Below are 14769 nucleotides of genomic sequence, written 5' to 3'. Positions count from 1 at the left end.
CTACCGACATTTCATTTCAGTCCAAACAGACCCAGGATGTCTGCCCTCCAGAACTGCAAGACAATACAGTTATGCTGCTTTAAGCACAAAGTGTGTGGTAATTTATTAAGCAGCCATTAGAACCAAATATTCACCTTCCTTCTTCTCTTTTTCCCTCTCTTCTTTCCAATTTAGCTTCCAGGGCTGCATTTATTCTCTATGAGAGTCTGAGCCAGTGTGGCACAGAGACCAAGGCCAGAGCTGATCTACATCTGGGGCCTCCTGGAAAGCTCCTACCAGCAAGATAGAACGAACACCTGGGAGAGGAGTCTGGTCATGCTAACCCGGAGCGGGGGCTGGGTCCAGCAATTCATGGATTCAGGGCTAAGTCCCTCTGTGACTTGCCTTCAGAAACAAACATTTCATCTGCACCCAAGATCCTGTAGTAAGGAGCCCAGTCCTACTCTTGATGAAATCCAGGTTATCACTGGGTTGTCTGTGATTCCAAAGGTGCCAAAGGGTCCACTAGGTGATAGTCATACTAACTGGAGACAGAATTAGCCAACCCTCTAATTCCAAAGTGTTTAGCTTTGGAGCACAAAAAGTTAAACACCTTCTTGCAACACATTGTAAACATGTCAGTGTGTTTAACATGTTAACCGTCCTCTGTTCTCCTGCCCACGTGTTTAGAAAAGAAACAGGTTATGATGTTTAACTAGTGAATGGATGTATGTGCTCATAGCAGCTAACACTTTTTAAACACTTGTGGATGCTTAAAATTATGATGTGTTTAAGATTTGAACACGTTTGCTTTTCTGCACTCTTAATCCAATGAGTGCCGGCTACATTTTTTTTTTCTAAACAGCAAGGGTTTGTCCACCTTGCAAGGGCCAGTCTGTAATAAGTTCCTGGAGCTGCAGATTGCATTGTGGTTGTTTTTTCTGTTTGAGGGGGCTTTGTGGGGTTTTGTTCTTAGCTTTTTCTTTCATACATGGACCCCTTTATCAAGGGAAACTAGTAACTAGGAGAGTAAGTGATAGTCATTCTTTGGAGGATGTCGGAATCCTAGTCTGTTAGAGAATCTAAAAGGTTTTAGTGGAATCAGCTGGGAGACTTTACCAATTTCACTATATGGTTCAGAAAATAAAAACCAGAGAGGCTCCAGATCCTGCCCAGGCCGCAAGAAGTGTGTGGAGGGCCTGGGGGTTAACACAGACCTCCAGGTGCCCCCGGGGGCTCTGTCTACTTGTCTTCTCCGCCCAGTCTGCCCAAATCAGTAGCTGGAAAAGGCTTTAAATACTCCTGCTCTCTTCCAAGCGTGGGCTCACAGCACATAGTCAGGGAGAGGGCTGTTGGTGGTGGTTGTCTGTCCCAATGTGAGCTTTCCACCCGAGACCTCCATTCTCTCTTGTCTGACATCTCCAGTGTCTGCCCATTTCTTCATCCCCACCTCCCCCTACAGCCCGATGGAAGTGGCCTTTGAATGGCCCATCAGACACCCTTCCCTGACCAGCCTTTTTTCTTGCCAGTGTCTCCCTGGTTCTCTCTGCTTCAGCCACCCTGGCCTTCTTTTCATCCTTGCTACTTCCTGCCCCAGTGCCTTTAAATACTTCCTTCTCTGATGAAAACCATTCTTTTCTAGGTCCTCTTCAACTAGATAACTGTTTTAAACAGTTGTGCCTCAAAGCCTTCCCAAGTACCCGTAGCTCCTCAAGTCTAGGCAGACCCACTTCTCTGTGTTACCCTAATACTCTGCTTCTTGCCTCTAGTACATAATTACCACGTATTTAGGTTTGCTTCCCCTGCTGGACTAGGCCTCCCCTGAGGGCAGGGTCTCCCACTGTCTTTTCACCAGTGTATCCCCAGCACCCAATGCCAGACACAAGGTCAACACCTAATGAATGTTTGTCGAATGACCGATGGGATTTCTGGTCCATCAGCCAATCTTGGGGTCATGGAAAGAAAGATTGCATTGTGAGTTGGGGGCGCTGAGTGTAGTTTCTGACCTGGTGTAAGCTGTCTAATTTCTCTGACTTTCAGCCTGCCTGCACGCTGGATGGGGAACCAGCTCAGTTTAGCAAATGTTTTTGGGACTGGCACAACGTTTAAGGACCCTGCCAGGCTCTTTTGGTGCCTGCAGAGATGAAAACCACAAGGGGCTTGTCTTCCTTGCCCTCCAAGAGCTTGTAGTTTAGTGTACAAGGTTAGATTTCTACATGAGTAACCACAGTAAAAGGCAAATTTAATAAAGCTTCAAGATAATTTGAAAGGACTAGGGAAAGCATAGACAAACCACTTTTTTTTTTTAATGGAGTTACTGGAGATTGAATCCATAACCTCATTCATGCCAAGTATGTACTCTACCACTGAGCTATACCACCTCCCCCTCCAAGAACCCACTTCTAAGCGACCGACTGAGAAGGCCTTTTGGAGGAAAGGACATTTGGGCAAACCTAAGAACAAGTAGGACTTCAACAGGCCAAAAGGTGGAGGAAACGAGACGGCGTCTTCGCATCAATTCAGCGACATTAAAGGCCCAGAGATGGAGAAGACTGGGACATGCTGGAGGAATGTATAGGATCCAGCTCAGCTGCCATGTCAGACACCGAGGAGGATTTGAAACGGAGAGGAAGATTGGAGTCACATGCAGCCACTCAGGAGTTTAGAATAATTTCATAAGGCAATAGGGAGTGCTGGAGGGCTATGAGCAGGGGACTGACCAGGGAGAGCGACACTTAGGGTGGTTCATCCAGCTGCAAGGATTGGGCTGGGACAATCACTTGGGAGGCAGCTGCAATTATTCAGGAGAGAAGGGAGGAGGCAGATGGCAGTGAGAAAGGCAGCTCAGATCAGAGACCAAAGATACCAAAGATAGAAACAGCAAGATTTAGGAGCTGACTAGATATGCAGTCAAGGGAGAGAGTGAAGCCCCACAAGGATGTCAAGGTCTCAAGCCTGGACCATCAGGAACATGATGCTGTAATGAACAACAACAGAGGATACAGGAGTAAGAGAGGTGGGTGGGAGTTAGCAGCATGTTTTAGAAATGTTCACTGGGAGTCACTGATGAAGCTGCCAGGTGAAAACACTGCAGGCAGCGAGAAATGCAGGGCTTAAAACTGGAATGTGGATTAACACCTTCCCAGCCTGGCCATAGGGCTACTGGAAAAATCAAACATGGTGGGACAGAAGGCACTTTGGGACGTACAAGTCACTCTAGACATGTGAGGTATGATGATTTGTATTTTTATTACTGGTACTAAATACATCTTTATATGTCAGAAGTAAAGATGGGGAAACTGCGTCTGGTCTCTCTGTCTCTCTCCCTGGTGATTAGAAACCTAAAATTATTCCGAGTGTTAAAACAAACCCATAAAGAAGCAGCCTGAGGGTCCTTGAAAAAGATACAGTGGGTTCAGGGAAAGGGGCTGAGTCATCCCTAGGCGCACTGGAAAGGGAGACCCGAGGTACCACTGGCCTTACCCACCCAGGCACCGTGTCCAGATGCAGAGGCAGGAGCATGTCCATTTCTTTGGAAGACCTATCCCTGGCATCACACGGGTTCTCAGGCCTAAGTACTCAATCCATCAGTATTACTGATACCTGGGTCTGTCACCCACAAAGCCCATTAACAATTCCCGGGAACTAGAAATAGAATCTGCATAATAAAATAAAGTCTAACCTTTTTATCCTTGCCTTTGTGGTTAATTTAGTTTCATTTGCTCATAGGTTGCCGTGTGTAGAGGCCTCACACCTGGCGCTCAGCCCAGAGTTCCTGGTGCGAAAGGGTTGCACTGTCACCTGCGTTCGAGGACAGTAGGCAGACGTGGTGCACATGACTCTGATTTCTAACGGCAGTGGTGGTGGCACGGTGGTGGCCGTACTGGCGACAGCGGAGGCTGCGGCAGCGATGGCCGGGAGCTGTGTGCAGAGACTCTGAGCCGGGCTCTGAGATCTGGAGCTCTCGCGAGAACTCCCCCCACCCCACCCAACCCCTGCCAGCCTCTTCCCCTCAACCTCCGCTGCCCCGCCTGCCGAAATTCCTGTAAAGCAGCCCTGCCCATCGCCTGTCTGGGAGATTGTGAGTTCTAAAGTGTGAGCTCACACTTGTCCATTCTCTGATGAAAAAATAAAGCTTTCCTTTGCTTCTGAACCAAATTTGGTTTCCTTCTATTGATTCCAACCACACTGGGCAGGAGGACATTATTTGGGACCGACTCAAAAGAGTCAATAACAATTCTATCCCCAGAGACTCAGATTTAATTGGCCTGGGGTATGGCCTGGATACTGAGATTATTTTAAGTTCTCTAAATGATTCCAACGTGTAACCAAGTTTGAAATATATTGCTCAGTGTCTTAAGCGGTCTCAAATTTTACAAACAACCTTCTCATTTCAGCCTGGCCTCCCCTGTAACTTGTGAACAAGGAAAGAACATGTGAGCTGGAAGACCTGGGCAGTTTAAACCTCACACCTGTCAGAAGGGCTATTATCAAAAAGACAACAAATAACAAGTATTGGAGAGGATGTGGAGAAGAGGGAACTTTGTACCCCATTGGTGGGACTGCAAATTGGTGCAACCACTATGAATATCTACCCCCCCCCCAATTTAAAATAGATCTACCATCAATCCAGCAATTCCGCTTCTGAGTATTTGTCCAAAGAAAATGAAAACACTAATTTGAAAAGACACATGCACCCCTATGCTCATTGCAGCATTATTTACAATAGCCAAGATATGGAAGCAACCTAAGTGCCCCTTGATAGAGTGAATAAAGATGATGCGGCATAGATGCATACAATGGAGTATTACTCGGCTACAAAAGAGAATGAAATCTTGCCACTTGTGACAACATGGATGGACCTAGAGGGTATTATGCTAAGTGAAATGAGTCAGACAGAGAAAAAAAAAATACCATATAATTTCACTCTGTCAATTGAAATAAATGCACAACCTAAAGTTGAGAGTTATATTTTATCCAGTGGACAAATCTGAGGACTCGGCCTGGGATGACAGCCTCTCAGATCGCTCTGAGGGACTGCTCCGAAGAGGTAGGGGAGGATCTAGGATATATAGGAGCTTTACAACAAAGACCAGGTAGTTGGAACAATTAAAGACTACTTGTTAACCAGAGGTGGGGTGGGAAGGGACAGACTGGGAGTTTGAAATTTATAGATACTGACAGGCATATGTAGAATAGATAAACAAGATTATACTGTATAGCACAGGGAAATATATACAAGATCTTATGGTAGCTCACAGAGAAAAAAGTGTGACAATGAATATATGTATGTTCATGTATAACTGAAAAATTGTGCTGAACTTGACACAACATTGTAAAATGATTATAAATCAATAGAAAATGTTTAAAAAAAAAATAGAGTCACGAGCACGAAATGTCCCGTGTGGGGAATATAATCAGTAACTATTATATCTTTGTATAGTGACAGATTGTAGTTAGACTTACAGTGAATGTTTTGAAATGTATGGAAATACTGAATCACTATGTTGTGTACCAGGAACTAACCTAGTGTTGTAAGTTAATTATACTTCAAACACCAACCAAACAAACAAGCTCATATAAAAAGAGGTCAGATTTGTGGTTACCAGAGGCAGTGGGTAAGGTGGGAAGGAAATTGGATGAAGGTATTTAAAAGGTTGAAAACTTCCAGTTATAAGATAGACTAGGGATGTAATGTACAACATTGCAAATATAATTAACACTGCCTTGTGTTATATATGAGAGTTGTTAAGAGAGTAAATCCTAAAAGTTCTTGTCATAAGGAAAAAATATATATTTCTATTTCTTTAATGTTCTATCTATATGAGATGATGGATGTTCACAAAACTTGTGATCATTTCACAATGTCTAGAAGTCAAATCATTATGCTGTACCTTAAAGTTACACGGGGCTGCATGCTGATTATATCTCAATAAAACTGGAAGAAAAAACTTAAAGTTTTGAAATTTTTAAAAAATCAATATAAAATTATTCCAGACATTGAATGTGCCATTCAATTTTTGGATTAGCCTCTCATTTCTGTATTCTCATCACTTGCAAATAGACCATATTAGCTCCTCTCACTCAGTGAAATCTGAAGCAGCCTCACAGAAAGAATTATAAACTTGTGTTCAAAATATGACTTAAATGCCTTTCTCCCCTGGCTTTCCATTTTTTCTGTAATTCCTTTGGAATCTGGTGGTGGAAGGTTGGTTCCCTGCAGGTGGCCTCCTGGAGAGGGAGCCAGCCTTCTGCACAGCCCTGTGGTCCCTCTGCAATTTTTCTGAGCCAGGTAACTTCTTGGGAGGTATATTAAAATGTTTCAATTTTAGATAGTAAAATAAGTCACTCATCTCCTGAGAATAGCACTACTCCATGCAGGATTCAGTGTCAGAATTTCAGCTGACTGTGCCTACTTGACTTGTGTTAACTGTCTGCTGCTTGTCCCTGGACTGGCCAGGAGGCCCGGAATTCATGCCACACCATTGCAAATGTGAGTCACAAAGCACTTGATACATACGGAGTCAGAGCAGCACAGACTGTTTCTTCTTGCCTCTGGCATGCACAACGTGGTAGACCTTACTAGTGTCTGCTAACCACCCGTTCTCATCCCCTTTCTGGCAGCAGGAAGGCTGCACTCTCCCAGCCCCTTAGAGCAGGACTGCAAGAGAACGGGACTCCCAGCCTGAGGCAGGGAAAAGCCCATGCAGGGTTTTTCCTCTCTCTCCTTTGCCTTATTGATTAAGGAGACCCTGTTTCAGACGCGTGGCCCTCATGAGCCTCTGAGTAGTCATATGGAGGACATTGGCTTTGCAGAGTTACTAGGACAGGTGTGAGTGAGAAGTAAATTGTGTGTTAAAATACTGATATTTGAAGATGATATGTGGAAATGTGACCCACACCCCATTTTTTATTTATTTCAGTGACATTTTCGCTCCTATAATAGATTGGTGACTACATTAATTTCCTATTGCTATTGTAACAAATTGCCACACACTTGGTCACTTAAAACAGTACTAATTTATTATCTTACAGTTCAGGAGGTCAGAAGCCCCAGATCAGTCTTACTGGCTAAAATTGAGGTGCTGGCAGGGCTGATTCCTTTCAGAGGCTTTAGGGGAGAATCCTGTCCTTACTTTCCCAATCTTCTAGAAGCCACCTGCATTCTTTGGCTCATGGCCCCTTCCTCCATCCTCAAAGCCAACAGTGTAGCATCTTCAAACCTCTCTCTCTCTCTCTCTCTGACCTCTGCTTCTGTAGTCACATCTCCTTCTATTACTCTGACCCTCCTGCCTCCCCCTTATAAGGGCCTTTGTGATTACACTGGACCCAGCAAGATAATCCAGGATAATCTCCCACAATAAAATTCTTTACCAAATCACAATGGCCCTACCCACCAGAGGTCCAAGACCAAGCTTCACCCAGCAGTGGTCAGGCACTGGCTCCTCCTGCCAGGAAACCTGCAAAAGCCTCTAGTCCAGCCTTATCCGCCAGGGGCAGATACTAGAAATAAGAAAACAGCAATCCCATCTCTTGATGTGCACTTAGGATGCTTCCTTATCTTGGCAATTATAAGTAATGTTGCTGTTAATAGCAGGGTGTATGTATCTTTTTGAATTAATTCTTATTTTGTGGTTAGCTCTATTCTTTTGATAACTATGGAAGATTAAAAAGCTGAAGCTCTAAACGTTCTTAGAAACAATGAACAGTGCATATGCATGAATTTTTTTAAATATGTGCAGTATATTTTGCATATGTATTTACATATAATATAGTGTATATGTGCAGTCAAATTGTAATAATTCTACCTAATAAAACTGAAAGATGAAAAAAAAATCTTAACCAAATCACATTGAAAAAATCCCCTTTACCATGTAAGGCAACATGTTCACAGATTCAGCGGAATACATTGTAGACCTCTTTAGGGGGCACTGCTCAGCCTTCCCAGTGCCCCCTGCATTTGCGCATCTGACTGATCCTCCCACTCTGGTGGGATCTGGCCAGAAGCCAGGTGCCCTTCCCCAAGTAATACACCACATCACCGACAGCCATACCTCTCTTCTTTTGAAACTCATACAGTTCCACATAGGAGAACTGATTATGGGGAGATACTCCAAATGAAGATAAGCTTTATGCACAAAGGTGCTTGTGAAGCATTACAGATTTTGTTATTTTAAAAATTAGAAACACCTAAATGTGCAACAATAGGAGAATGTGCAGAGATTCTAGTACACCCATGTTTGAATATTATACAGGCATTATAAATATTTATGGCAAACATTAGTAACTTTGAAATTCTTTATAATACAATTTTTTAAGCAAGTTACAGATTTATATAATCAATTCTGAGAAAAACATATGTAGAAGAGAAAATTATGGAAATAAATACACCAAAATGTCAACAGTGGTGTTTTTTCTTTTCTTCGAGGTGATGTATGAGTTTAATTTTCTTCGTTACACTCTCTTTTTTTTTTTTTTTTTAATGCCCATGAAGGATTAGGACTACTTTTGTAATCAGAAAGCTCTCTTGGTGATAATAGCAGGTCACCAGACAGGACGCCAGTGATCTGGCAGTCTTGGGGAATCACTGTTTGTGAGGAAAGATGCCACATCTTCTCTCTGTGAGCACTTGAAGGTTTGTGGCTGGGTGATTCCTTCTTCCATGTGAGCTCAAACCTTTGAGTGACCCTTCTTTTGGGGGTATTTGCCCCGAGGGAGCAGATCGGATTTCTGCAGAAGGAAGACCAGTGCGTCATCCTGGATGATGAGGTCCAAGGTTAGCGATGTCATGTTGCTGATTATCCATAGACTTCTGCTCAGCGCAGCAAGGAGATGATCAGAAGTTCTTCCATGTGACTATGGAAAAGTGCACCATCTTCCAGGGTGGCCAGAGCCAAGGAAAAACAAACAAACAAGCAACTCCAGGCATAGCTCCAATGAAGAGAAGCTGCGCTGGTCTGAGACGGCATCATCCTCAGGATGAGCATGAGTGTCAGCCAGTGTGGTAGAGGGACAGGGAAAGCAGGTGCACCAGAAGGCTGCTGAGGAAGTGTAACCCGACAGAAGCCATGCTGGACGGTGGCAGGCCATCTGCATCAACTTATAAAAATGCCTGTATCCTGTGGCCTGGAAGGAAAAACAGCCATCTAAACATCCAACTTTGTGAGAGCTGCACAGTGGAATCCTATGCAGCCATTAAAAATCACGTTTGAGAAGAATATTTAAGAAAAGAGATGATATTCATAACACAGTGCTAAGTTAGAAAGCAGAATATGGAACAGCAAAGCTAACAAACAGTGTGATCTCACTCCATAGCAAAGAAATACGTAACTTATCGTTACCAGGGGGGTAGAGGGATGGAGGGATAAAGTGGGAGTTTGGGATTTGCAGATACTAACTACTATATATAAAATAAACAGCAGGTCCTACTGCAAGCACAGGGAACTATATTCAATATCTTGTAATAGCCTATAATGAAAAAGAATATGAAAAAGAATATATTTATATATGTATGACTGAATCACTATGCTGTATACCAGAAATTAACACATTGTAAACCAATTATACTTCAATAAAATATATATACATATATATAATCAAGTAAATATATAAATAGATGCTCCTAGGAAAAAGCCTGACTTACACCAAGATCTTAAAATGTGATAGAATAACAGGTAACTTGCAGGGTTGGGGGGAGATTGGTGTGGGGAGATTTTTATCTTGTGTTTTCAGGTTTTCTGGATTAAGCAGTGAAGTACTCTTAACATAGGGCTTTTGCTCCCCAAATTGTCATCCCCAACTTGATTCTGCTGTTGGAACCCCTGTTCTGTTCCCTGGAAGGGACCTCTTATCTATTGCCTCTCCCAGACACATCTGCGGTCACTGGAGAATGGACTTTCAGAGACTGCACAGACGTTTTGCAGAGGCTCCCTCCTGCTGATGCAGGACTTGGTACCCAAAGAGGGCTTAAGGATTCAACTGGCTTTTCAAGGCCAGGATTATGGTTCCTTTGGTAAAATTTCTTCAAGACCTTCGAAATACTTTTGCTTCTGGTCATCCCATATGCAAGAAACTATCCCCACAGCTTGCCTATTCATAGTTTTTAAATCCACACGTTGTTCTTTCACTGACAGGTTGCTGGGTCCTGGCTCGAAGCCATCAGAAACAGCAGGCTTGGGTGGGAAGGCAACACCCTCAGCCCACCTGGACCAGCAGGCTCCCCTCCGCTATATGGCAGGACACTAGTTTCATCTTTGGCCAAGTTTACAGTTTCTCAAATCTCATTTACCTTCTGCTTGAATTTGAGGGGCAGAAGCCATTGGCTTTTTAATGATTCTGATCACCAATTCCAATGTGTTTCAAGGGCTTCTCCACACACCCAAGGAATTCTCCCACACCAGCTGGGTGTCTTAGAAGTCAACTCAGTTCTGACACTATTTACCTGGAGATGGCATCAGATCCCACAGGTTAAGGGCTCAGTTCCACAAGACTGACCCCTACCCCAATCACAAGTCCAGGTTGTCACCTGTCTTTCTAATTGGCTGTAAAATCGGAAGTTCCCACGATCCCCCTCTTTGGGTTCTACTAATTTATTAGAGCTGCTCACAGAACTCAGGAACCCAGTTTACTCACTAGATTACAGGTTTATTACAAAGAGTATTAATGGATACGTATCAACAGTCAGATGAAGAGATGCCCAGGGCAAGGCATGGGGAAAGAGCTCAGAGCATCCATGCTCAACCCAAGGGCTCCATTCTCCTCAAGTCTCCACATCTTCATCAGCCCAGAGGCTCTCCAAACTCCTTCCTTTGTGGCTTTTATGGGGGCTTCATTACAGAGGCACGATTGATTAAATCACTGGCCTTTGCCATCTCCAATCCTCCAATCATATGGTTGGTTCCCTTGGCAACCAGCCACATCCTTAGGTGACCTAGTGACTTTCGAAAAGTCACCTTATTAACATAACAAAAGACACCTTTATTGCTCTCAGCAGTTGGTAAATTCCAAGGGTTTTATGAACTTTCTGTGCCAGGAACAAGGTTGAATACCAAATATGAAGTTCTTCTTATAAATCACAATATCACACTTTTTCAACCTGGCAAGCCTCCAAATTACTGCATTCTTAGTCAGTTTTGATTTCAGGCTGCAGGCAGGAGAATAGCACCTTAGCAAAGCCACATGCCCTTCCGTCTGTTCTTGCAGACCAACCAGCGAGGCCAGCCTGACATCACCTCACTCTTACCACTCAGTAAAAGCAACAAGACACAACCTGACACCACCAACATTCTGAACTTTTCTCACCATCTCTCCTACTACTACGACCTCAGACAGAGCACACTTTTTCTTCTAAAATCAGACACGGTGTGGGCAAATGTTTAGCCATAGACAAGTGTCCCCCAGCAACATCTGAGTCCTCACTGACTGGCACCTCACCCTCTTCTTGGAACCAGGCAGGGTCCAAGAAGCAAAATAAGCATGACCCAGTGAATGCTGGCCTTGCTAGGTGGCTGCTTGGAAGGGGACAAACTTCAGCTGGCTGCTATGATGCTCGGCCAGGTTCCCCGTCCTTTACCTTCCTCCTCCAAGTCCTGATCCGAAGTCTGTAAACTGAGTATTTAAAATTCCAGTCTCATTATTGTATTATTATCAATAATTCCCTGCTTAGCGTCCCTGGAGGGAGAGCTTCTCCACACTTAAATGCCTTTCTCAGCACTTAGCTAAACGTAGACATGGGCTTAGCTGGGTTAATCATACCATGTATTGAGGTGTCTGTGCACAGCAGGCAGGTCCATCAATTCCTCCTTAGATTCCAGTGAAATGTCTGTGGTTGGTTGGATGGTTGGTACCGAAGCTCAACGCTCAGGACAAAATAGGAAAATGTGCCCCAACTCCTCATTTCCCTAGTGTCTGACCAAAATGATGGTGTTTTCCCCACGGCCCCAGACAGGACGTGGAGAGTCGGGCGATGGCCCCCCGCGGGTGAGGCACCAGCTCTGTCCGTGTGTCTGATCCAGGTCCACCAGCCTTCCTACACTCCACCCTCCCCTTATTCGTGCTGGCTGTCCCTCACATCACACACCTGCAGGGAAGAGTCTGCTTCTCCAAGACAAGTGATAACAGTGGTGACAACAGCTTTGCAAGGGTGGAGGACCCAACCCCTATTCCCTAGTTCCCTTCAAGTTGTCATCTCCCTGGTCGAGACATGTCCTTCCTAAAAGACCAAGGTGGGTGAGTGAGTGGGAAGCCGGGGCAGATGAGCAAGCTGCCTGCATGAAGATGTGATCTGAGTGCAGGGACACCAAATGCTCTCTGCTTTTCACCTCTCCCTCACTCCTGCAGACTCTATCCTCTCCCAGTAAGCTTTCTGTTTCTTTGGATTAATCAGTTGCCTCCTTTAAGTACCAATGCCCGAGCCAAACACTGGCTCGGGTCTGGGGCTATGCTGCGGTGAAGACCACGTACTTCCTCATTGCTTTTCTGGCCTCTTTCCTTCCTCTGTCCTTTGCCCATTCCCCATATACCCTCTGGCCTGTATTTCAGCTCCTTGTCCTGGCTGCAACTCCCAGACAATGGCTCTCCCTACTTAGCCCAACCCCTGGGCTCCTTTCTATTCACCGTCGCTGGGGGAGTTAACCCGCTCTTCACCAGACACCTCAGGAGGACTGAATCCACACCGGTTTCCTGTGGGGAAGGGGGCGAGGCACTGGAAAATCCCAGGCAGGGGTGAGGATGATGCTAAGGTTAGCTCTGCCCCTACTGCATGCACAGCTATGGGGGCTGCTATGATGCTCGGCCAGGTTCCCCGTCCTTTACCTTCCTCCTCCAAGTCCTGATCCGAAGTCCACTCTCAAGGACACTGCCTGTCTCAGATTATGAGCTTTTTAAGAGGAAAGATGGGGCTACTCCCAGCACAGGACCAGACAAAAATAGCATTTTATTTATTTTTTATTTTTTTATAGCTTATACTAAAGTTACAGATTTTTGTTTGTTTGGTTTTTTTTGGGGGGGGAGCTAATTAGGTTTCCTTATTTATTTATTGTTTTCTTTTTTTTTTTAATGGAGGTACTGGGGATTGAATTCAGGACATTGTGCTTGCATGCTAAGCATGCACTCTTCCACTGAGCTATACTCTCCCCCCGAAAATAGCAGTTTAAATGCGACCGAAGAAAAGGGCCAGAGAAAAGGGAAGACAGAGGAGGCAGGGAGAAGAAGCATGCCCCTTTATCCTAGCCTCCATGCCTTCGTTCACGCTGAAACAGAGAAGGTTGTCCCACCACCACCCCAGCCCTCACTGCCCTCCCCCTCCCCTGGCCTCGCCATCATTGGCCACCATCACTTAGCAGCCAGTAGCTGTGCCCGCACAACCAGCCTGGACTCACGGCCCGCTGGCGCTGAGGCTGCCGCCTGCGTCAGTCCCGAGCCCACACCTCCACTGTGAGCTGCTCCTAGTCTCGCTTCCCTGTGGGGGCGAATGGGCGAATGGGCTGCAGCCTTGATTGATTGGGTGATGGGGTGGCCGGGTGCTGAGGCACCCTGGTGGCTCTTGCCGAGGAAAGGGTAGTCCAGGGCACATTCCAGCCCTGTCAGCGCCGGCTCAGCCCCTGAGTGGTGTAAAATCTCACGCCTGGAGCCCTGTGAGCTTCTGGTGCCAGCTGCAATTTTATTGGTGGTCTGTGACTTCAAAGGCCTCTCCTCTTGCCTGGCTGAGCCAGGCAGACGGTGGAGCAGGAGGCCTTGTGCCCAGGGCACCAGGAAATTCCCCTGGACCCGGACCCAGCCTCTCCCCAGCCTGTCCCGCTGCTTTCTTCTGTATTCATAAAATCACTTTCCCAGCTCACTTTCTGCGACTACAGCAGACAGAGAGGAATTGCTTGTTTGGGAAACTGCTTTCATGGATCTGTATGTCCCAGTTTGCAGGCAAGACACTTGTGACCAAACGTCTATCCCATGTCCCAACATTTTTTCCTATAGAAACTGCTTCCTGCAGTGACAGGAAGCAGACTGGGCTGTGAGCCTGGTAACCTGGGCCCCCACTTCTCCGTGCCTCATCTGTCAAGGGAAGTGACACCAAGACCCAGGCTGCTGGCCTCACCACTCTTAGAGGGTTAGAAGAGGTCAAGTATGGGAGAGCACGCAGAAAATCTGTCAGTGAAAGGTAGCGCTCACTCCACACTGCTGGCATCCCTCGCTGGCAGGCCTGAAAATCAATCAAGTGTTTAAGACACACTCTGGGTCTGAATCTCAACTCTGACATTTCCCAGCTGTGTTACCTTGGGAGAGTTACCCACCGTCTCTGTGCTTCAGTTTCCTCCTAGGGAGTAGTCAACTTTGGGCAAACATTTGATCAGTCCCCTGGCAGCCGGTAGGCACTGCGACAGCTTTTGCTGTAATTACTATCGCCACACACAGACCTCATCTTGCTTGTTCCTTCCATATGAATAGGTTTGTCTGCCAGTGAGACGACAAGTGTCTAGTGTTCTTTCCTCCTCCCCATGACACACGGACACACAGGCTCACCTCCAGCTCAGCCTGCTATGGCAGCAAGAGTAGCCCAGGGGTCAGATCCCGCTCTACAGTCGGCTTGCTAAGTTAGCTCAGGTCCGTTATTACACCCTTGCCCAACCAGCTTACTCGTTTATAAAGACGAGCTAAGAATAACCGGCTTCACAGAGCAGGAGAGAGTTTACTTGCAGTTTAAGGAAAGCTACCAGCAGGGATCAGTGAAGCCCAGTGTCCAGCTGGCAGTAAGCACTTAGTGAATCTTCTAGTCCCAGGGCTGGGCGCACCACA

At 45.7% G+C, this 14769-nt stretch overlaps 1 long non-coding RNA gene across 1 annotated transcript in view; it reads right to left on the bottom strand.

Moving 5' to 3' along the window:
• LOC135322974 (uncharacterized) overlaps positions 1 to 3884 on the bottom strand; it is a 155647-nt gene extending 151763 nt beyond the window's left edge. Inside the window, exon 1 of the long non-coding RNA XR_010384035.1 lies at positions 3662 to 3884. This is a non-coding gene — a long non-coding RNA (uncharacterized LOC135322974). The remainder of the gene's footprint in view (positions 1 to 3661) is intronic.
• Positions 3885 to 14769: the final 10885 nt, after the last annotated feature.

Source organism: Camelus dromedarius, chromosome 15 (assembly GCF_036321535.1).
Source record: "Camelus dromedarius isolate mCamDro1 chromosome 15, mCamDro1.pat, whole genome shotgun sequence".
Taxonomy (NCBI): Eukaryota; Metazoa; Chordata; class Mammalia; order Artiodactyla; family Camelidae; genus Camelus; species Camelus dromedarius.
This window is presented reverse-complemented; position numbering and strand designations above follow the sequence as displayed.